This window comes from Acinonyx jubatus, chromosome B3 (genome assembly GCF_027475565.1).
Source record: "Acinonyx jubatus isolate Ajub_Pintada_27869175 chromosome B3, VMU_Ajub_asm_v1.0, whole genome shotgun sequence".
In the NCBI taxonomy this organism is placed as follows: domain Eukaryota; kingdom Metazoa; phylum Chordata; class Mammalia; order Carnivora; family Felidae; genus Acinonyx; species Acinonyx jubatus.
Genome location: NC_069386.1, coordinates 79,945,850 through 79,969,242, shown reverse-complemented (window position 1 = coordinate 79,969,242; position 23,393 = coordinate 79,945,850). Strand labels below are relative to the sequence as shown.

At 41.5% G+C, this 23,393-nt stretch overlaps 1 long non-coding RNA gene across 1 annotated transcript; it reads left to right on the top strand.

The window, feature by feature from the left end:
• Positions 1–5,731: 5,731 nt before the first annotated feature.
• LOC128316015 (uncharacterized) lies at positions 5,732–19,524 on the top strand. The gene is made up of 3 exons (XR_008299344.1): positions 5,732–7,017; positions 12,144–12,314; positions 19,463–19,524. It is a non-coding gene; the product is annotated as an uncharacterized LOC128316015 (long non-coding RNA).
• The last annotated feature ends 3,869 nt before the right edge of the window (positions 19,525–23,393 follow it).

Genomic DNA, 23,393 nt, shown 5'->3' with positions numbered 1-23,393 from the left:
GCCCTAAGCAAAATACTGGCAGGGACACTAATAAAGTAGAGTGACTGAAGGAAGCATGATTTTTCTTTTTTTAAAAATTGTGTTTGAGAGAGGGTGTGTAAGTGGGCATGAGCAAGTGGGGGAGGGGCAGAGTGAAGGAGTGAGAGAATTCCAAGCAGTCTCCGTGCTGTCAGCACAGAGCCTGATGAGGGGCTCAGTCCCCTGAACCCCAAGGTCATGACCTGAGCCAAAAATCAAATCGGATGTCCAACCGAGCCACCCGGGTGCCCCTGGAAGCAAGATTTTTCCATCAATGACATACACTTCAGATAATCCAAGGTGACTGATAAGATCAGCATGAGGTGGCAGCACCAGAATAGCACTGCCTACCTTTGTGGCACCTGGGCCCACTCATGTCTTTTCCCTACAGTTCCAGGGTCTGCAGGACAGCAGACTTGGGGTAGGAGGTGTCAGAGGAAAAGACATCAAAGCAGATGGGAATTAGAGGTCACAAAGAGAGCTAATAGCACTCATAGGTCATTATGAAAATAAGCCTAAAAGGTGAATGATTACCTGCTAATGTTTCAGGAAATTTTTAGCTTCTAGGATGTCTGCCCTGTTTCTTCCCATCCATTGGCACCCACAGTCCTGTGGGAACTGTAGTTGGGTTAGTTACTAAGCCATAATAGATCCAAACTCGCCCCTCTATGCTCTGTCTGGCAGTTTGGGGCTGGGACTCTGGCTGACTGCTCCCTGTTAGGCTCTGCCAGGAAAGAGAGCTGGACAGAACCAGCAAGGCTGCAGAGGAAAAATGGGGCCTGCTCTCTCCGGTGCTTTCTGTTCACTTCTGATTTATAGGCGCCTCCTCAGTGTCGCGGCTTTGGCCCTCGTGGTGGCCCTGGCCCTTCATTCCAGTAGAAGTAGGTGATTCTAGTTTGCAGTTTTTCCAAAACAGAACTAGCCTCATAGTACATGGCCACCATCCCCAAAATCTTTTACATTTTAATAATGCTGACCTCTCCCCCTGCTCCTCTAGTCCTTGGGCTGGCAGCTACTTCCTTCAGTCACAGCACCATGATACCTTCATGTATCCTTTGTCTTCTCAACACCTAGTTAAGAGTTCTATGTATTAATTCTCCCTCTTCAAAAAGCTGATGTGATTTCTGACTCCTGACAGGACTCTGACTGATATGCAAGTAATTTCCCTGTTAATTTAAATTAAAGCAAATTAGAAAGCTATTTAATATATGCTTAGGTCCAATAGACATAGTTGCAAAAGGAATATTTAGTTCATCCCTTGCACCCACATGAGGCTGCTGGTTCTCAAATGCTGATATGACCATGTCTCTGCTTGGTTTAAAGTCCTGCAATAGCTCCCCCCTGCTCACTAAATAAAATCCCAGCTCCTAGCACCAGGCTCTCCACAAGCCTCTACTCCCCCTCCAGACCCATCCTCCCCAACCATGCCTGTTCAAACCCACCATGCTGTTTTTCACATCCCATGTCTTTGCCTCGTTTTTCCCTCTGTCTAGAATTTTTCCTTCAAAGTCCAGCCCTGTTTCCATCTCCCCCTCCAGCAGCTAAATACTCCCTACCTTGCATCCCCTGTGTTCCTAAGTCTAAATGTACTCTCCTATTAGACCATGAGCTTCTGGAGGCCAAGGTAGGCATCATATTCTATCATTATGTCAGTACCCGGAACAATGCTGGGCACTCAGTAGACCCTTAACAAATATTTGAACTTGGAATTCCCTGTTATTTTTTCATTATCTGAGTTTCTTGCTACCCTCTTGAAGCATATAATTACAAAAAAAAAAACCCAAAAAACAAAAAAACCCTCAATACTCAGAGAATTTTAAAACTCATTCCTTTCTCTTCTGTTTGGTTGGAATACTTATCCAGATACAAAGCTGTTTGTATGTTTTTGCATTAGATAATATCCTTAAGAAGTAAAAACATTATAGTTTCCTTAGTTTGATCCAAGGAGGGCTGACATCATCATGAGTGCAAAAGCTACTGTTGACCAAGGAATAAAAATGGCCAGTCAGGACTTTGGTTAAAAGGAAAGTGACCCCTCTGGCGAGGGCAAGCCACCATTTTTCTAAGTAATGCTCACAAACATCCACTAAAGTAAAATATGTATAAGAGGTTAAGTAATTTGCCTAATTGAAATCTAGAATTCAGCTCTCCCATGATACCAAACATAGGATTAATGTTGTTATTCCCAGGAGTAACCACCCCAGGCATCGCAGCATGACCCCCAGGAGGGACCTGGATTTGGAAATGGCAACGCTTCCAAGTAGACTATCTCATCAGGGCATAGGATTTTTGCTTTCCCACACCTTGGAAACCATTTCTATCACTGTTGGCTACCCATGCACGTACTCTACTACCTCGATGGCTCCTTAAAGTCTAGAAGTGGCAAGCGAGTGGCAGTGGAAAGCTGTGGGACCCTGGGAACCTGGGGGCAAGAAGTCAGCAGCATAAATCCATCTCTGATCAAGGCCACTGTGTGCTCAACAGTGTGGAGATGGAGCTGGAAAGAAACAAGGGCAAAAAAATAAAAAAATAAAAAGTATAGTTTCTCTTTGACCTATAATCTATCTTCTGATCCTTGAATATGTAGATCATAAGTATTTGTTCTTGCATGGAGAAGTAATATGAGTCAGTTTGGTCAGAGATCACTGTGACCTCTCTAAACCAGTACGTTTTACACACAGAGCTGCTAAGAGAGTTGTATTTTCACAGTTGTGGACATCACAAGGATTCAACCGAATCTTACTGAGAATAATTACACTGCCCTACCTCAGGAGTAATTACACCTGTTTGAGTTACTGTCACTTTATTTTCAGGAATCTCTACTGACCAATTACACACCTATTTTTTTTTTCTCATTCTAATATTGACATTTTGTGTAAACCTGATTGTGAAAAAAATCCATTTGAAAGGTGTGGCTTTGGTATGGTGCTAAGCATAATCTGGAGAATGAAGTTAGTTAACAAAACAAAAAGTTCCATTTCCTAAACTAATAAATTCAAAGAAACAAGCTAAAGCTTTCATATTTTTTCCTTGTGAAGAGCACTTCATGTGAGATATGAACTAGTTTGAAAAATTCCATAGACAACAATTCGGGATGCCTGGGTGGCTCAGTTGGTTAAGTGTTCAACTTTGGCTCAGGTCATGATCTTGCAATTTGTGAGTTTGAGTTCTGTGTGAGGCTCTCTGCTGTCAGCGCACAGCCTGCTTTGTATCCTCTGTCCCCCTCTCTCCCTGCTCTTCCCCCACTTGCATGCATGCACTTTCTCTCTCTCTCTCTCAAAAATAAATAAACATTAAAAAAAAAAAAAAAAGAAAGACAACAAGTAGACAGTTGGCTAGATGTCTTCCCTTCAACCCTCCCAACAGGCTCTCTACCTTCTCCACTCAGAGTGCTGCCCCAGGAGGCACAACCCATAGATGATGTCAATGGTCTCTTGGGCCTCTTTCCCACTGGATTCTGCCAATGGGGAACTCACAGGAGATGAGCCTTCTGAGAACTGTCCATGGCTAATCAGAATCTCTCCCTTCAGGATTGCTTCAGGTGTACCGTATGCTTGACCTAAGGTCACTTCCTTCAAGGCAGCCTTCTCACTATTACCAATAGTACTCTTCACCAGGACCCAGAGTGAGGGCAGTTTTATTGCTTCTAGCCATAGGTTATTGTGCTACGCTGTGGTCCCCTGCCCACATATGACCCCAGCCCCATCTTTGTAAATAGTTCCCTTATAAATTGATTTTCAACAGATTATCTTAATTTGGGTATGTCATCCTTTCCTGTTAAAATCCTGACTGGAAATGTTATACTGCTCGATATGGAGGGGTTGAAACCTTCCAGTCTTTTAATGGAAATCTGCTTTCCAGATAGTTAGGTAATATGCAGAGGTGTTATTCAAAATATCTAACATACCGCCCCAGCAGGGTCCTGGAGACCCTGCTGAACCAGGCATTATCCCTCTTGTTGCTCGATTATTGAAAGGCCTGGAGAGTCCCCAAGGAGGGGCTGAGGCAGCCAGAGTCGATAGTATTTGGGAGTGTCAGGATTGTGGCTATTGACCAACCAACACGGAAGGGATTAGTGTTTTAACAGCTGTGCATTCCAGCTGAATGTTAGCCCAGGTAAGGTGCCTGCCTATCTATTTTCACCTTTAGTTAGCATATTTCAACCACAAAGTTCATTTTTATGTTTATTTAACAGACTCTGAAGGCAGAAATGCAGACAAAAAATGAGTAGAGAACAGATGTTGCCTTGTACATATAATGAATAAGCAAAAAATTTTGCATTCCTTTACCCCCACCCCAGTGAACCAAGAAAAGAACCAATTTTAAGCCTCTGGCAGAATGGGTAGCATTATCGACAAGCTTGACATATGAACCAAATATCAAAGGCTGTCCAATGCTATCAGGGAGTTTTAGAACTGTGACATTTGCATCAAAGATTGTGTCTGTGCTAAGCATTTTGCATCTCTTATGACAGTCCTTTTAATCCTGGACTGTGGTTTCTGAAATTATTTGAGCCTGTAAAATAAAGCAGTGTTTGATCCTTAGCCACACATAAGAAGTTTCTTGATTCTTTTTAGAGCTGATCCTCTGTAATATAATTGGTTATTTCACCTCTGAAACATAATTATATCACATATTTTTATATTTCCTTCTGCTGCTTCTATGGTGACACCATTTACATATCTCAAGTGATTCGTCATGAAAATGGGCCATATGCTTGTAACACATACTCTCTGGGTTTTTAATCCTGTTAGTTTAAGCTGTGGACAATTACATAAATTCCTTTCTTATTCACTCTGTTGCAAATGCTGAATAACTAAACTATCTTGCTAATGTAGCGTCAGGTTAGAAAATGAGACACCTGATGATTTTGCCAAAATTTAAAAGGGAATCTTTAGCTATAGATCAATGGTTGGATCCAAAAGAATGCCCATCCAAGGAGATAGCATTTCAAATACTGCAATTTCTCCTTTGCCCTATTAGCAACTGGCAGTAACAGCAGGGGACATAACCGAATTAGGGAGAATTCCATTTCCATGACATGGAATGTGTGCATATATGCATGAGAGGCTAAGGGATACAGGACAGATTAAGCTACAGAAGAAAATATTCTGGTGATCACAAACTGTACAGTGTTATAGACCAGCCTGTATTTAGTATGAATGTCAGTGTAACTGAGATCTATTACATAATGCATAAATTATAGTTCTGTTTAGTCTTCAGTTCACAAGGATAAATGATCAAGGAAAATATCTGGTCTTGACACAGAGAAATGTTCTTTGAAGTTTATCTGTTGAATTTGTGTCCTTATGTGACATACGGGATTTATAAAATCAAACATTTCTCTGTCTTAAAGAAGAATATTATGCCAAGAGCCTTCAATTAAAAAACCATCTCAGGAAAAGTAGAGATAAAATTAATTAATTGTGCTAGCCATTCTGCTCTGAAGATAATTGGCAGGACTTCAAGAATTAATTAGAATAATATTAATAAAACAGAATTATTAAACTACAACTAGTACTTTTATATCTTGTAAACCATTCCTAGTAAAGAAAGGTATTTGGTCCAGTTCAGTGAGCAAACAAATTCTCTCAATGTTTCTAAGTACTGTATATACTGTGTCAAAATTCCCTGAGAACCATGGCACTTCTTGGGTCATTGTTCTTCTTGCCTGCCAATACATTCCAAAACATACGATGCAAAAGATCCCAGGGTGTGAAAATAATAAGTAATCTTCTCGGTTTCTAGTACAAAGCTAGTTGTTCTGGGAATAAAATGTACCATTACCGAATCTCCAAGTGGGAAAACTCAATCAAACTGCAGTAAAAGTATAGCGTAAAACAGGCGGCAAAGTAAACCCTTAACTTTAATGCAGCTGACAAACAGCTGCTGACCACCCACGGAGACAATCACAGAATCCCCCATAATCCATTACCTCTGTCAAGTGAATTTACTTTACTACTAAGGAGCAGAAGCTATAAATTTTCCTTTAAATGTGCTGCCGTAGCAAATCTGTGACCAGAAAATGCCAACAACATTGCTTTGGTAACAGCATTGGCTCTCCCATCTGACACCACTACAATTCCAGGACAGCCTTTCTAGAATGGCCTTAGTCAGAAACAGACAGCGACCATTTCAATAATATAAAAGTATCAAATCAATTCATTTCCAACTAAAAAGAAAAATATTATAGTCTTGAAAGTCCAGATAATGAGCCATCTGGAATCTCAGTGGGGACTTACTCTTCATTATAACAGAAGATCATGGAAGCACAGAAGACAAAGGCACCTGCATGGCCTTCCAGTGGAATGGCCAACCCCACACTGAGATCACTTATGTGCTCTTCATGGCAGATAATCCCACTGGCTGAGAGGCTTTTGCAAGGTACTTCATCACAGCTTAGGTCAAATGGATAGTTGTTCGTATGAATCGAAAACTTCTCTGTAACACTTCCCTTGATTCTCACTTTTTGTTTTTTGGAGGAAGTAGAGGAAGTCCAACTCTCTTCTCATTAAGGTTCTGTATGAAATTGATGACTACTATGATGTCTTCTTTAGGCCTTATCTCTTCAATTCAAATAAACAAACGCTATTGGATGCTTCCATTGGGTTAAACAGAAGGGATTAGAAAATGAGCCAGATGCAGTAGCACACGCACATATAATTAAACTTAATTCATTAGGATGACTGCTATACCCACAGTATTTTTTTTTCTTTTTCTCATAGCAACATAAGCTTTTTCTCAACACAGTCTTATATGAAACACAACAGATGAATCAGACTGGAGCAGAGCTGCTATGGCTGAAATGAAATGGAGGCTGAGAGCCTCACCTACTTGGCTTCCCTCTCTGCTCTCCAGAAGCTCTAGAAAAAGCCCTGCTGAGCCTCTGGGTCCTAAGCAACACAGTGTAAACACTGCTGCTCTAGAACTTCAGAGAAGAATGAAAGTAATCTGCTGGTCAGATGCAGAGTGTTGGGCAGTGAAGGTTATAAAGAACAGGTAATGGAAAACCACCCTAAAATAGGGGGTACTGCAAAGGCTGAATTGGTGGGGCATCTCTAGCAAAGGCAGGGAAGCCTGGCATTCCAGCTGCACTGAGGGAGCCATTAGTGCTGAGAGAGCGCATGAGACAGTGATGTGAGCCGAAGCTCAAAAAAGAGCCTGTGAACAGAGGGAGGAAGACTTTGAATGCTATGCTAAGGAAACTGCACTTTTCCTAAATGAAAAAGCCATTGGAAGCTTTTAGGTTTTTACCTTTTAGGGGAGTGATATGGGAAGATTTGTGCTTTAGAAAGGTAGGTAGTGGTGATAAGGAGTTTATACCACAGAATGGAACAGATATGAAAATGAGGTTGTTGTACTAGGTGAGATAATGAGAGCTCACTGGAAGGGCATTTTGAAGATATATTTAAAAATTTTTTAATTTTTATTTATTTTTGAGGGGGGTGGGGCAGAGAGAGACAGAGTTACATAATCCAAAGCAGACTTCAGGCTCTGAGCTGTCAGCACAGAGCCCCATGCTGGGCTTAAACTCACGAACCATGAGATCATGAGCTGAGCCAAAGTCAGATGCTTAACTGACTGAGCCACCCAGATGCCCCTGAAGATAGATTTAATAGAAACTGCTAGCTGGTGGATTAAAGGAGCATGATTCCAAGATCATGCTAAAATCTCTTGTTTATTCATTCAATTAACAAACATACTGAGAAACTGTCATGTGCCAGGCACAATTTGAGATGAGTGATGAATAAAAACAGTTGTGCCTTCAAGAAGGTGACAGTCTGTTCAGATGAGACAGAAACATAATTAAGCAATTAAGTAGAACAAGGTATTACTGCAGAGCTGTGTACATGATGGCAAAAGACCACAAAGGAGCGAGAGGTAAATGCACGTATGGCTTTCTCTGCTCTATTCCACCCGCCTTCTAGCATGCCTGTCTGCACATTAGGGACTGGAGAACTAAAGTCTACACTTCCCAGTTGCCTTGCAGCTTGATTTCCCCACACATATTTACCCTCTAGAAAGACCTGAAGGGTTATTTATTTATTTATTTTCATAGAGACAGAGAAACACACACACACACACACACACACACACACAGAGAGAGAGCAAGCACAAGTGTGCTCTAGCAGGGAAGGGTTGAAAGAGAGGGAGGGGGAGTCAGAGAGAGAGAGAGAATCCCAAGCCAGCTCCATGCTATCAATGTAGAGCCCAACACAGGGCTCAATCTCACAACCCTGAGATCATGACCCTGAGCTGAAATCAAGATTTTCACCGACTGAGCCATCCAGGTGTCCCTACTCTCTGGAAAGAGAATATGTGTGTAAACACCCCAAGAAGAAGGCCACATGGTACTGCTTCTATTGTTTATAATGATAAGCAGTTGTGGAGGTTTCTGATTTTTCAGTGGCAGTGGTGCCAGCATCTAGTCCCCATCTTCCCAGGTCCCATGCTGATATGGACCCTGGCAGAGGCAGTGTGAACCTAGAGCTAAGAATTGTGGTGGCACTTTCCTTACTTTCTGGTGTCCGGATCACAACAGAGGCACCCATCCCCTGATGGGCAACTTGTGCAGTGTTAGTCTAGGAGTCCCAATTAGAAACTCAGCCTAGAGCCTGTTCCTCTAGCCCTTCTAGTAATTTTATGAGCAATTATTCCTCCCTACTCGGCCTTTTTTTTTTTTAAGCTAGCTGAATAGATCATTGGCTACAATAAATTCCTAACTATATCAAAGAGACATTTAATATAATCTGGGGGTTGTCAGAGAAGTCTTCCAGGAGAAGATAAAGCTTGGATGAATCTTTTTTTTAAGTTTATTTATTTATTTGAGAGAGAGAGAGCAAGCACGTGGGCAGGTGGGGAAGACAGAGAGAGAAGGAAAGGGAGAATCCCAAGCAGGCTCCACGATCCATGGAGCTCTATGGAGTCTGACGTGGGGCTCTATCTCACAACCATGAGATCATGATCTGAGCCCAAATCAAGAAGAATTAGACACTCAACGAATTGAGCCACCCAGGCACCCCAAAGCTTGGATGAATCTTAATTTGGTCTAACAGAAAACCAGGAAAAGATGTTCCAGGCAAAGCCAGGAAGGTAAGGGAGATAATGATGTGCTCAGAGAACTGCACAGAATTTACAAAGGGGAATGCTACGCGATGAAGATAGAAAGGCAGAGAGATGCATTCATGAGAGCCTCATGTCAGGCTAAGCAATTTGAATTTTTTTCATAGGAGTTATTGGAAATTGTAAGCAAAAAAAAAAATATAAGCAGATTTGTATGCTAAAAAGACATCTCTGTAGAATTGTGAAGCGCAGATTGGCACAGCTAGAGAGTAAAGTGAGGAAACTGCATCAGGAGGGAATTGCAATAATCCTGGCAAGAAATATTGAATACTGAGAGATTAGCCAAGAGACAGACAGCAGGAGTGGAGTGGTGGGGACAGATTTTAGAAGCAGGAAGTAGAATCTCTGAGATTTCATGACCATCTAAATATAGACTAATAGGAGCAAAAATGTGTTGTTGAGAGTGACACTCCATTTTCCAGTTTTGGCAACAGGTAGATGATGGTACCATTTAAAAAGATATGGAATAAGGAAAGAGCAGTGTGTTTGGTGAAAAAGATTAAGAGTTCAAGTTGGGCATGATAAATTTAGTGAGTCTGTAGCACAACTAAGTAAAATTATAAGTAAACCTTGGAAGAGATGAGTTTATAAGTCAGGGTTCAGTCTGAGAGTCCTCCCACATAAGGGGACACTGAATGCTTGGGTAGACTGCAGGAGAGTGTGCAGCCTGAAAAGGAGGAGGGCTGATGACAACAGTCCTGGAGGCAACCACCATTTATAAGGTAACCATGGGGAAAAGAGGAAAATATTGGGCTAGAGAGATCAGAGAATGAAAAGAAAATGGTGTCTTGGAAGGCCATGGGAGAGACGTGAAGGAAGAAAAAATGGTCCAGTGCCAGAGGTCCAAGGGAGGCCAGTACAAGTATGTGAGCACACACCCGTGCACACACGCATGCACGCACACATACACATACTGGTATTTGCAAGGCCTAATCAAAAGCAGTTTAATGAAAGAGTTGAACAATGCATTTGGCAGAGGGGAATAAACAAGCACTGGGGTTAGGGAGAACAAACATATCAAAGGATATTTATTTTCTCAAGAAACTTCAATGTGAAAGGAAACTAGATAAAGTAGTTGCTAGGAGAAGACACAAATATGAAAGTTTTATGTGCATTTTAGATTAGAATGACTTATAATAACATACAATTATTGAGAACATGCTGTATGCCAGGACTGTTCTAAGTGTTTCACATGTACTCCTTCATACAACCACCTTAGGAGATAGTTACCAGTATCCTCCCTATTTTATAGAAGAGGAAATCGAGCAAGGGTAAGGTGAAGTAACTTGTCCAGTGCCACAGAGTCAGGAAGCAGGAGCACCAGGGTCCATACCTGACGATTCTGGGTACAGGGCTACATGTGTAACCACTGTTTTCCTGCCTCCACATCTAGAAGATGAGCAGAAGCAGCAGAGAGGGGAAGGTTAAATATGCAGAGAATGTGGCATTCTTGAGGAGCCCAGACAAGATAGAGCCCTTGGGTGGGAGACAAGAGTGAGGATGAGTATAAATGAAGAAGAGTTGTAGCTACGGGGTCGAAAAGCAGATGTCTGTGCCAGACCTCCATCTTTTTCTGTCCGGTAGGAGGTTAAGAACATCTACTCAGTGTGCGAGAAGACATGGTAAGAGGGGCCGTCAGTATGAGAAGGGAAGGGGTGAGATAACTGCTAGGCAGAGAAGAGATGGTGGTTTTGAGGGACAACTGAAAGGTTGTTCAGCTGCGATGGGTGCTGGTTTTTACTCTCCTCATTTTGCCTGGTGTGTGATTTTATCGAACCGAACTCCTTTTGGAGCAACAGAAACGGGGGTTTATGAGCAGGAGGGAAAGGTAAGGAAATTAATGATATAGAAAGAAAAAGAAACATCAATTTATTTAATGAACATTAAATAGTAATTACTATGTGCCAGGCACTGTTATAAACATTTTAAAATATTAACTCATGTAAAAATTATCATTCATAGCAATCACTTCCACTTATTGTTCTCTTTATGAGCTAAAAGCTTTTTTAAATTTCATGCAAGTCTCACAACCTCCCTATTCTCCTAGTCAAGGAAAGTGGGTTCAGACACATTAATTCACCCAAGTGGTGATTTAGCAAGTGGTAGAGCCAGGCTTTGAACCTATGTCTGCATCTCCAGAACCTATGTTTCCCACCACTACACTACATCTTCTCTGTACAGAATGAGAAAATAAATCAGGTGTGTAGGCTGGATACAGGACATAAAGCCAAAAAGGGATAATCGTTTGGCTGAAAATGAAGGAGCATAGGGGTGGAGGTCTCAGGGTGTTTCAAGGACAAATAGAAGGAGAATAAATTGAAAGGTTAGACATTTGGGGTCAAAGATTGATATTCCAGAGTTTGTGATTTCAAAGGTAAAGCAAGAGCCACAGGTCTAAACTGAGGGTGCCAGCCTAAGGTCCTGGATGAATGCAGGGTCTGGAACATGGGTCTGGAAATGAGAGCAAGGAGGTATAAATATGAACCAGGTGCCAGGAGGCTCAGGGAAGAAAGGATTTTTACAAGAAGATGAAGAACCAGGGGGTTGGAAGAACTGTTGGGGGACTAGGGACATACTAGACAATCTGTCCTCCCACCCCTCTTTCATATCCCCACCTATCCTTGTCACTACAATAAAGTTAAGTGATGAATTCTCCACAACTCAGATGAAGTCAACTATGAAAAGCTGGCACACAGACACAAAGTTGTCCTCTGTCAGCCACAGGAAGAGCAAGAATTTGGTGTAACCTGATCGAGGGTATGTATGTATTTAATAAATGTTTATTGCACTCCTATTCTATGCCAATAAATTCTTCAGAACTTTTAAGAATCCTGCATTTAACAAAAAATAAGCAAGTAAAACAAGGCATAGGGTTTCAAGTACTATGGAGATAAGTACAAGCTGGTTAAAGGGTGTAGGGTGGGGAGGGTGTGCATATTGCCTTTTGTACAGAGCAACTAGGGGAGGCCTCACCAAAAGGTGACATTTATACAACCTTGCAGATTTCAAAGAGAAGACATGAACATGCAAAGGGTCTAAGGTGAGAACATGTTTGGTGTGTTCAATGAATATCAAGAAGGCCAGTGTGGCTGCAGCTGAATGAGCAGAGTGGAATAGTAGGAGAGGAGGTCAGGATAGGAGCAGAGCACCTGGGTCCTTAAAAAACATTGGAGGTATGTTTTTTTGTTTCATTTTGTTTTGTTTTGTTTTTAGCAGAGGATTAACAAGATCTGACTCATATTATCAAAGGCTCACTCTCACTACTGTACGTCAGTTTGTGTGTGGGAGTGGTTATGAAGGAAAAAATACCATGTAAGAGGCTATTGAAATTAGCCAGGTGAGAGACAACAGAGGACTGGACCTGGGAGCTACCAACGAAGGTGGTGAGAAGTACTTGGATTCTACACATATTCTGAAAGTAGAAATGGCAGATTTTGTTGTTGCATGTGATTGGCAGCCTTTGTCATGGCCCCCAACAATTCCTACCTCGCCTTGACTATGGGCAGGGCCTAATGATTTACCTCTAATGAAAAGAATGTGGCAAAGTGATGATATGTCAATTGCAAGATTAGGTTACAAAATTTGACTGCTGTCTAGTTGCCCTCGCTAGCTCTCTCTCTGGCTAACTCTGGGGAAAGTCAGATGGCACACTGTGATCTTCACTTCGAGAGGTCCATGTGGCATGGAACTGTTGTCTCTAACTAACAGCTAGCAAGGATGTGAGGCCTGCTAATAGCCACATGAGTGAGCTTGAAAGTGGTCCTCCATAGTCAAGCCTTGAGATGACTGTTGCCTTGGCCGACACCCTGACTAAAGCCATGTAAGGGACTGAACCTGGAGATAGGCAAGCCATGCCCAGATTCCCAACCTACAGAAACTCAAGTATAATGATTTGTTGTACAGCAATAGAGAACTAGTATAGATTGGATATGGGATTTAAGAGAAAGAGAATAGCTGATGATGACTCCAAGGGTTTTGGCCTGTGCAACTGGCATCTGGAGTTGCCATTTACTGAAGGAGGAGTAGGTTTAAAGGGAGGGGAGAAAGCAGGCATGTTCTGAATGGGTTATATTTAAGATGCCTATTCAATGGAGATCATGAATATGCAGTTGTATATTCAAGTCTGGAATTTAAGAAGAGATCTGGGCTGTTAAAGCCTTTTGCCCATTTTTTTTTTGTATTGCTTTGTCTTTTTCTTATCATTTATGAGAGTTATTTACATAATATAGATAGAGGTCCTTTGTCAGATATATGCATTATAATTATCTTCCACTCTGTGGCTTACCTTTTCACTCTCTGAATAGTGTCTTGATTTACAGTCTAAAATTTAAAAAAAATTGTTTTAAGTTTATTTATTTATTTTGAGAGAAAGAGAGAACACAAATGGGGTAGGGGCACAGAGAGAGGGAGAGAGAATCCTAAGCAGGCTCCATACTGTCAGCACAGAGCCCTACATGGGGCTTGAACTCACAATCCCTGAGATAATGACCTGAGATGAGATCCAGAGTCAGGCCTTAACTGACTGAGCCACCCAAGCACCTTTAAAAAATTTTTTTTTAGATTTACAGTCTAAATTTTTTTAGTTTTATTTATTTTTTAGAGAGAGAGAGGAGAACAGAGAGAGGAGAGAGACAATCCCAAGCAGGCCTCATGTTGTCAATTTAGAGCCCAACTTGGGGCTCCATCCCATGAAATGTAAGATCATGACCTGAGCTGAAATCAAGAGTCCAATGCTCAACCATCCAGTTGCCCCTGCAGTCTAAATTTTTAATGGAGCTTGACTTTCCATGTTTCTTGATATGCTTAGCACATTTTATGTTCTGTTTAAGAAATCTTTTCCCACCCCCTGGTCATGAAGATATTTAGAAATAGAAATCTGAGGACCATCAGTGTACTGGATAAGATCACCTATGGAACGACTGTAGAAAGAGAAGAAATCTTGGATTCAGGCCCAGGGCATGCCCATGCTCAGAAAATGAAGGAGTGAGGGGAATCAGCAGATGAGACTGAGAAAGAATAGATGGTCAGTCACATAGCAGAAGACAGCTGAACCAGAGTGGAGTCCCAGAAGTTCTCAGGTGAAGTCATTAACACTGCCATATCCTGCTGTAAGTGGAAAAGGCAGAGACTCAGAGAGGATCACTGGAGTTGGCAAGAGTGGAGTCCAGTGGATAAGCACTAAGACCAGTGGATAAGCAATGAGAATAAGTGTGTGTGTTGGGGGAAGGGACCTCTAAAGTCTGATTGGAGCAGAATGGGAAAAGAAGTGAAGACAAATACAAACCACTCTTCTGAGGAACTTGGCTGCAGAAGAGAAAAGAAAAACAGGATGGCAGCTGGAATGAGGTGTACAGATGTGGAATCAAAGAAGGAATTTTTTTTCCATGGAAGATGGTATAGCATATGTCTAAGAGCTACTATGTGCCCAGCTAGTGAGAAAGAAGGAGGACAGAATGGTTTCAGCAGTGGAACCACGTCCTTGAGTCAGCAAGAGGAGACGGGATCTGGTGCACAAATGCAGAGGACGGTCATGGATGCAGCAGGCTCATAGGTGCGGTTGTACAAGCAGATGCAGGGCCTTTGCTGACTGCTTTGGTTTTCTCAGTGAAGTAAGAAGCAAGGCCATCATCCAAAAGGGGAGCAGGGGAAAGTTTGTGATTGTAAAGAAATATAGCAGAATGGTTGAGTCCAGACTGTAAGCCAGGCCATCTGGGCTCACATCCCAGCTCTCCCATCTAACAACTGTGTGACCTTGGGCAACTTACTTAATCTGTTTCCTCAGGTGCCACATCTATGAAATGCAGATAACAACTGTATCTATCTCATAGGGTTGCTATGATGACTAAAGGAATTAACACACATAAAGCAAAGTTTTACTTGTATTATAGAGTTTCTGGACCTGTTAAAGAACTAGTCAGTCATGGACCATATGAAGTCACCAAAGTGATGCCACAGGCATGTAGGCCTTTCCCTGAAGCACATATTAGTTTGTCTCCCATGTGGATCAGAGGAAAGAGAGGCTTCAGACAACTTGGCAGAATGCATGTTTTCAACTCTAGCAGTATGTTACAATCTTCTAGGGAGATTAACAAAACTATCAGTACGTGGGCCCCCCCTTCAGAGATTCCACCTGATCTGATCTAGGATGGAGCCTATGCTAGTACTTAGGAAAAGCTCCATCCATGGATGTAGGGTATAGCTAGGGTTGGGAAGTGTGGGCCTGCTAGGTACACACATGCTATGGAGGTGGTTTAATAACAATTGATCTATTAAATATCCTATTCAGCCACTAAGCTGACTCCACATCTACAAGGCAACTTTCTAGATTTATTTTGGTTTTCTTAATGTTTTCTCCATAAGAGGATGGTGTTCTAGTTGGCCAATCAGATGTCAAGTTCAAGTGGCAGTCACCTTCTCATTATAAATGACTAAAGTGACTTTGTTGTCATATGCAGTGGTGTGACTTTCTGAGGGCACAGACAACACTGTTTCTGGACTTAAAAACAGAAGGCTCTGGCCATGGACCAAGAGAAGTCACTTAGGAGATGCCATCTTCTCAGGCTGATCTGTGGGCACAGCTTCTCAGATCTTTCCCTGGAGACGCTCCCAACTGTTAGAAACTGAGCAGCCAGATTTGAATGCCACTTTCAGAAAAGTGAAAGCAGAGAACACTGGTTCTGCTCTCATACCTATGATTTTGGCAGAAACATGACATAATTTTTCACAGTATACAGCCATGGTTCCTAGTGTACAGCCCATTGCCTGTATCAGAACCCCCTGCTAAACAATATCTATGAAATGCATATAGCAATTGTATCTACTTCATAGGGTTGCTGGAGGTAGGGCTGGAAATCTACGTTCTAACGGGCTTTCCGGGAAAATATTATGCATGACAAAGTAAAGGAAATCTAGACAGTTGCACTGAGTTTTACTTGCCATGAAGAAAATACATGAACAACTGAAATAGTGAGTGAGACCTTACAATCCACTGGCTCTTTCTCCGCCCTGAGGGGCACTACCCAAAAGGCAAACTCTTAATATTTTTATTTTTATTCTTTTGGAGGTTATTATCTCCACTGGATAATTTATTAGAAAATATTAAGAAATATTTCTATTTCTTATCAAATAAAGCATTTTTATTGACTCCCTGATACATAAGAGAATGATTTTGTTTATACTAACGCATTCCTCTCTCCTCTTCTCAATGTTTAAATTTCTTTTTTTCTTTAGATTTTCTATTAATGACCATTATGACATTAAGTAATATTCAAACCTCTATTTCTTCCTACATAAAAATTGGCATCCTTTTTTGACTCCCTACCCTTCCAATTTCTTTCCTTACATCAGGTATATTTTGACTCTTACATTAATAGATTCTTCAATAGACAGATCTTCAACACATATATCTGTTTCCCTCTACCCCTCACTGCCATTTTTGGTCCCACTGCTCATCCCTGCTTTCCACAAGATCTGTTGACTCTCAGCCCAAAGCCTTCTCCACTGGGCAGATGGCTCCCTTGTCCCCTGCCCCTGGTGCTAGGCTATCACCCTTACCTGCCTCTATTGGTCAATTCACTGTCAACCACTTTCCACCTTCCAGAAACATGTTGAAGTCTCTTTCTTCTGTGAACCTTAGTTCCATTCTCTTCTCTGGTATGGGTTTATTCCTTTTGGTACTTCTCTACTTTCATTTTGGTTGGAGCTGGGGAGTAATGGCAGGCAAAATGCGCACCTTGGCCATCTCTGTAAAATCTATGTCCCGGAACTCACTTTATTGGACAACGGACTGTGTGGTCCTTTTTGTTTTGTATCTCAGTTCCAAGTCCCTCTTAATTAATTTAATTGTTCTGCTTTTTCTTATTTGAAGATTATTCTTGATAAAATATGCATTAAGCAATTTTTCTTTCCTCTGTCATCAGTCTATAACATGTTATTCTTCTTACATTACACTCTTCTAAAATCTACCTTCTTGCAATTGAAAGCATTTCTTCACATACCTCAGCTCATCCTATCCATAATTCTTGGATGTTTATTCCACTCTTGGGTATGTAGCCTCGGCCATACTTCAACCTCTCCTTTCATTTTGAATCTAACTTAAAAAAAAAAAAAGTAAAATCTCCTTTTCAAAAGTAAGTAAAAATAAAAGATTGAATATCTCGTTTCCAAAGACAGCAACTCTGCTGCTCTATAAGCCAGTGCCTAAGGGAGTTGGCTTTCAAACTTCTAGTCCTCTGTGGTATGAATGTGTATAGCTTTGTGGTTAAGATGTCACCTTTGTAATAGGACTGACTGTATTCAAATCCTGCCCTGCCACTTGCTTGGTGTGCTATCTCTAGTACGATACCCCACATGGCAGAACTTAGTGAACCATTCTCCAAATCCTTTCCTCTTTCTTCCTGGAGATATGACTAGACTCTATTTCCTAGCCTCCTTTGCAGTTAGGAGTAACCACAGGATTGAGTTCTGGCCACTGAAAAGTAGGCGGAAATCCTGGCCCACAAAAACCTCAGAATTCTCCATTATCTCAATCACCCTGGCTGCTGGACTGCTATGAATATCTAGGGCAACCTTGGAAGCCATGTGTTGAAGACACCCGGGCCTCCATGCATGGAGTAGAAACTTCACCCCACCCTCCACCAGGTGCTATCAATGGAACTTTACACGATTAAGAAATAAGTTTTATGTGATTAAGCAATCAGCTTCTCTTTGGCTAGTCCAATGAGATTTAAAGTTTACATTACAGCACTTTGTTTTACCCTAACCAATATACTTAACTTCTCTAAACTTCACTTACCTCTTCAGGATAATTCTAGCACCTACCTTCAATACTGCTGTTAAGAGGATTAAAAGAGAAACAATGAATACAAAGTATGCTAATGCACAGGGCCTGGCAAAAAGTAAATGTGCAAAAAAGGTTCATTTCTATTATTCTGTGAAGCCTGTTGGTAATTACTGCTGCCTGTTATGTTTGATATAATAGGAGGCTCTCACACACGTTAAAATGCCCATTCCTTGCTGCCTGAAATTCCACCATTCCTTGGTGGAAATGTCTTGTAAGTCATGTCTTCCCCTTTAAAGAGTAACTTTCTGACCTCTAATTATAAAATAAACATGTTTATATGTTTAATGAAAAAATATGTATATATAATACAGAACTTATAAAGAAAAAACTATTGATCATCTATAATCCTATCATCCAGAGATAATCATCGCTAGCATTTTAGCATATACCCTTCTAAATCTTTATCAATTATTATCGGTATGCATATATGTAATACACATACATGTATATAGTCAAATCAGGGATAATACTAAACATATAGCTGCTTTTTTCACCTAACATTTTATTTTGAACAGTGTCCTATGTGTTCAAATATACTTTGAAAAGATAATGTTTGATGGGTGCATATGGGTGTACAGAAACTTATTTAACTATCGTATGAATATATCACACTTTATCTAACCATTCTTTTTATGTAGCATATTTTTGCTGCTTCTGTCAGGATAAATATTCTATGTGGAATAAACCTCCTTGTGTATAAAAACTTTACCTCTCTATTTGCCTTTTTGGCTTTTATTTTCCTTTATTTGGACTTTTAAAAATAATATTTGACCCCAAAATGATGCAATAAATGATACTTACTTTATCTTGATTTATGTTTTATCTTTACTATTCCTTTTTTTTTCTTGTGGTTTTAAAAGGAAAAATGCCCTGGAAAAGCCCACAGATCTTTCTCTGAAGGTTTCATGTTAAAAATGTTTATCAGATTGTTTTATTTGCAGAAAGAAAAGATGAGGCTGTATTTAAATTTGTGAAAGTTAGAGGCAAAAGGTGTTCTAAGAGGGGGAAAGGGACAGGAAATGGAAGATTCAAGATAAAATCTCTGACTATCTCACAATTTACACATAAAGGGATGTCTCCTCTTGTTGTCCCAACCAGCACGCAGATGAGCTACTATATTTCCTTTTATACTCAGTCAGATGCAAAAAGAACATGAAGCGTTAACAAGCAAGGATCTTGCTTAATTGAATTTTTGCTGAGCACATAGATAGCATTAACAATAAGAGGAAACAATAGTTATCGATGAAACATAATCCTAGCACTGGATCTCCTGTTTATTGAATGGCTGGGTCAGTGTCTGTAGATAAATTAATAATGATTCCAGCTTCCTCTGTCTCCGGAGCCAAATCAATGCACACTCAAGTAGATGCAATGTTTCTCTACTACATGTATCTTGGCAAAATGGTTGAAAAGATGTAGGAATACAGTTTGCATCTTTCTTGGAAGGTTTCTATCAATTTCAATTTGATATTCCCACAGCTGGAGTGAGCCACGTGAGTCCACAACTGGTGTGGCATGAGCAGCAGAGTTGTTATCTAAGGTAAATGCTCTTCTATCTCATTTGCATCTACTTCCAAATTGTTATCTTTCCTCTTGGGTGAAGGTCTAGTCACAGATATTTATTGAAATGACTCTGTCGCTCTGTTTCCCCTCAGGCTTCTATCAACGTGTAACATTAAAATGACGGACACACATCTGCCTTTCTAAGTGTCTTCACACAAGGAATGGTCATTCTCAATAACATCCTCTTCAAATAAAAAGGGCAACAATATGAGGTACAATCAGGGACCCAGCAGGAAACAGATGGCACACTCAAATTAGGATAATTCAGGGAGGATTTACTGGAGGGACTATTTACAAAGGAGTAGGCAGGGTGGAGGCAAACCACAAGTGATAGAATGATACTCCAAGTCTAGTAAACAGTGGGGCAGTGAGCATCCCTAGGTCTGAGAGACCAGATCCAGACCCAGAAAGGATAGAATCATATGGAAATGATAGAGGGATGCAGCCAGAGGGTGCAAAGAAGGTGAACCTGTGGGGAAGGAGTCCAAGAAATAAACTCCAGGACTTCCCTCTCCTGGGTTCCTGCTGGGATTTGCATTGGGAGAACCCAACCAGAAGCCTGATTGTGGAAAAGCCCACACAAGTCAGTCTTTCAGGTTAGTGAGTGGGAGAGAAGAGGGAAGGTGAGGAATGTACATGGAGATCCATGGAAGATCGCCGGCAGTGGGGGAAAGACCAAGGGTTCTGCTTGCATGTGCCAACATGAGACATCTATTGTATATCCAGAGGTGTCAGGTAGACAGCTGCATCTATGACTGAGCTGGAAATATATACTCAGGACCCAGCACACAGATGCTTCTTGTTTTTTAATTTTTTTAATATTTTTTTATTTTTTAAAATATAATTTATTGTCAAATTGGTTTCCATACTACACCCAACAAGTATCATCCCAACAAGTTGCTCATCCCAACAAGTATCCTCCTCCCTGCCCATCACCCACTTTCCCCTCTCCCCCACCCCCCATCTACCCTTATTTTGTCCTCAGTCCTTAAGGGTCTCCTATGGTTTTCCTCCTTCCCTCTCTGTAACTTTTGTTTCCCCTTCCCCTCCCCTGTGGTCTTCTGTTAAGTTTCTCAAGATCCATATATGAGTGAAAACATATGGTATCTGTCTTTCTTTGCCTGGCTTATTTCACTTAGCAAAATACCCTCTAGTTCCATCCACATTGCTGCAAATGGCCAGATTTCATTCTTTCTCATTGCCAAGTCATATTCCATTGTATATATAAACCACATCTTCTTTGTCCATTCATCAGTGGATGGACTAGGTTCTTTCCATAATTTGGCTATTGTTGAAAATGCTGCTATAAACATTGGGGCACAAGTGCCCCTATGCATTAGCACTCCTGTATCCTTTGGGTAGATTCCTAGCAGTGCTATTGCTGGGTCATAGGGTAGTTCTATTTTTAATTTTGGATGAACCTCCACACTGTTTTCCAGAGAGGCTGCACCAGTTTGCATTCTCACCAACAATGCAAGAGGGTTCTCATTTCTCCACGTCCTCACCAATACCTATAGTATACTGATCTGTCCATTTTAGCCACCCTGACCGATGTGAGATGACATCTCATTGTAGTTTTGATTTGTATTTCCCTGATGATGAGTGACGTTGAGCATGTTTTCATGTGTCTGATGGCCATCTGGATGTCTCCTTTGGAAGAGCGTCCATTCATGTCTTCTGCCCATTTCTTCATTGGATTCTTTGTTTTTCGGGTGTGGAGTTTGGTGAGTTCTTTATAGATATTAGATACTAGTCCTTTATCTGATATGTCATTTGCAAATATCTTTTCCCATTCCATCAGTTGCCTTTTAGTTTTGTTGATTGTTCTCTTTGTAGCGCAGAAGCTATTTATCTGGATGAGGTCCCAATAGTTCATTATTTGCTTTTAATTCCCTTGCTTTTGGAAATGTGTCAAGTAAGAAATTGCTGCGGCTGAGGTCAAAGAGGTTTTTTTTCCTGCTTTCTCCTCTAGAGTTTTGATGGTTTCCTGTCTCACATTCAGGTCCTTCTTCCTTTTGGAGTTTATTTTTGTGAATGGTGTAAGAAAGTGGTCTAATTTCATTCTTCTGCATGTTACTCTCCAGTTCTCCCAGCACCATTTGTTAAAGAGACTCTCTTTTGTCCATTGGATACTCTTGCCTGCTTTGTCAAAGATTAGTTGGCCATACTTTTGTGGGTCCAATTCTGGGGTCTCAATTCTATTCCATTGGTCTATGTGTCTATTTTTGTGCCAATACCATACTGTCTTGATTATAGCTTTGTAGTAGAGGCTAAAGTCTGGGATTGTGATACCTCCTGCGTTGATTTCCTTCTTCAATATTACTTTGGCTATTCGGAGGTCTTTTGTGGTTCCATACAAATTTTAGGGTTGTTTGTTCTAGCTTTGAGAAGAATGCTGGTGCGGCAAGGTCAGCAGTGCAGTGTGCAGCAGGAAAAGATGGTCCTTTAAATTCCCAGGTTTAGAGAAAACACATGGCCTGGCAACTTGAGGGACAGTAAGAAATGAAAATGAAATAGGTCAGCTTGTGTTCATGGCTTAGCATTGCATTTTAATTAAAACACAAAATCATACTCTTTTTTTTTTCCTTGTGGTCCAGCATCTTAACTGGTGGATTACTACAGCTCAGCCAGGGGATGCACTTGGGGGATGAGGTCAGCATGTGACACATGCTGCCTCCTTTACAGGTTCATTGAGAGCCAGTGCAGTCCTTCCAACTGTGGTCATTCCTTAGCTCACAAGGAAGGAATAGCCCAGAGTCATTTCCTCCATCCAAATCTGGCTGCAATGCCTGATCCCACACAACCACAGGCATCTTCCCAGGGGTCCGAAGTCAAGGAAATCTCCAGAATGCGTGGACGTTATGAGTTTGGCTCCAGAACACTCTTCTCAGGACTAATAGCCTGACTTGATGACACAGGAAACACCACGAATGCAGGGCAGGTCCAACCCTGTTTACACCATTCCCCAGGGCCTGTGAGCCTCAGGTCACTGACCTCACCTCCAGTTGCTCAACTGGGACAGGAAGGCTGGGCCACAAGGTAGAGAGGGCTAGGCTCTGTGCAGAGAGAATGCTCATAATGCTGTTCTGTGCTCGTACACAAATGCTTCTTAAAGCCTTAAAACTGAAGGTGATCACGAAGGGGTGAGGGGAGACAAAGGACCATGGGCAGAGATCTAAATGTCTCCCAGCTAAGAGTGTGGACAGAAAGGAAAGCTCAAGAGTGATGGAGCATGGAGGGCAGGTGAGCAAAAAGTGAGCACGGAAGTCAGGGAGGGACCAAGTGCCAGAGTCATAGGTGGCCCATGGGTTGACTTGGAAGAAACATGAGCCCTGGCACCCCTGGGGGCCTCACCATGTTGCAGTGGGACCTGGGGGACCAGGGCCTGACTGTAGAGCACCTCAGAGAGAATGAGAGAACAGGAGCAGGATGCTAGAGACTGAGTGTGAGCAACCCTCATGAGGAGTTTGTGCTGTGAAGAGGGAGAAAGAAACGGGAGTGAGCACTCACAGGGAAAGTTGAGTCCAGAAACAGTTGAGTCTTTTCAGAAGGGAGAAATAACATTAGGTGTTTATGCTGGTGGGAATAATCCAGGGGAAAGAGCAAAAAATGATGGCAGAGCAGAGAGAGAGACCACGGCAACGCAGGGCACACAGGCCCCTACAAAAGAGGGCAGTTGCCACTCAGCTCCAGCTAATAGTTGCCAGTTCCCTGGTTTCTCAAGAGAGCCAGAAAATGACCTTCTTTTCTTTCTTTTTTTTAAAACATAAAGTCTGATATTTAAATGTTGGCAATTAATTAAAAAAAAAATTTTAACTCTCTGAAGTCCAAACAAAACTCATCTGTA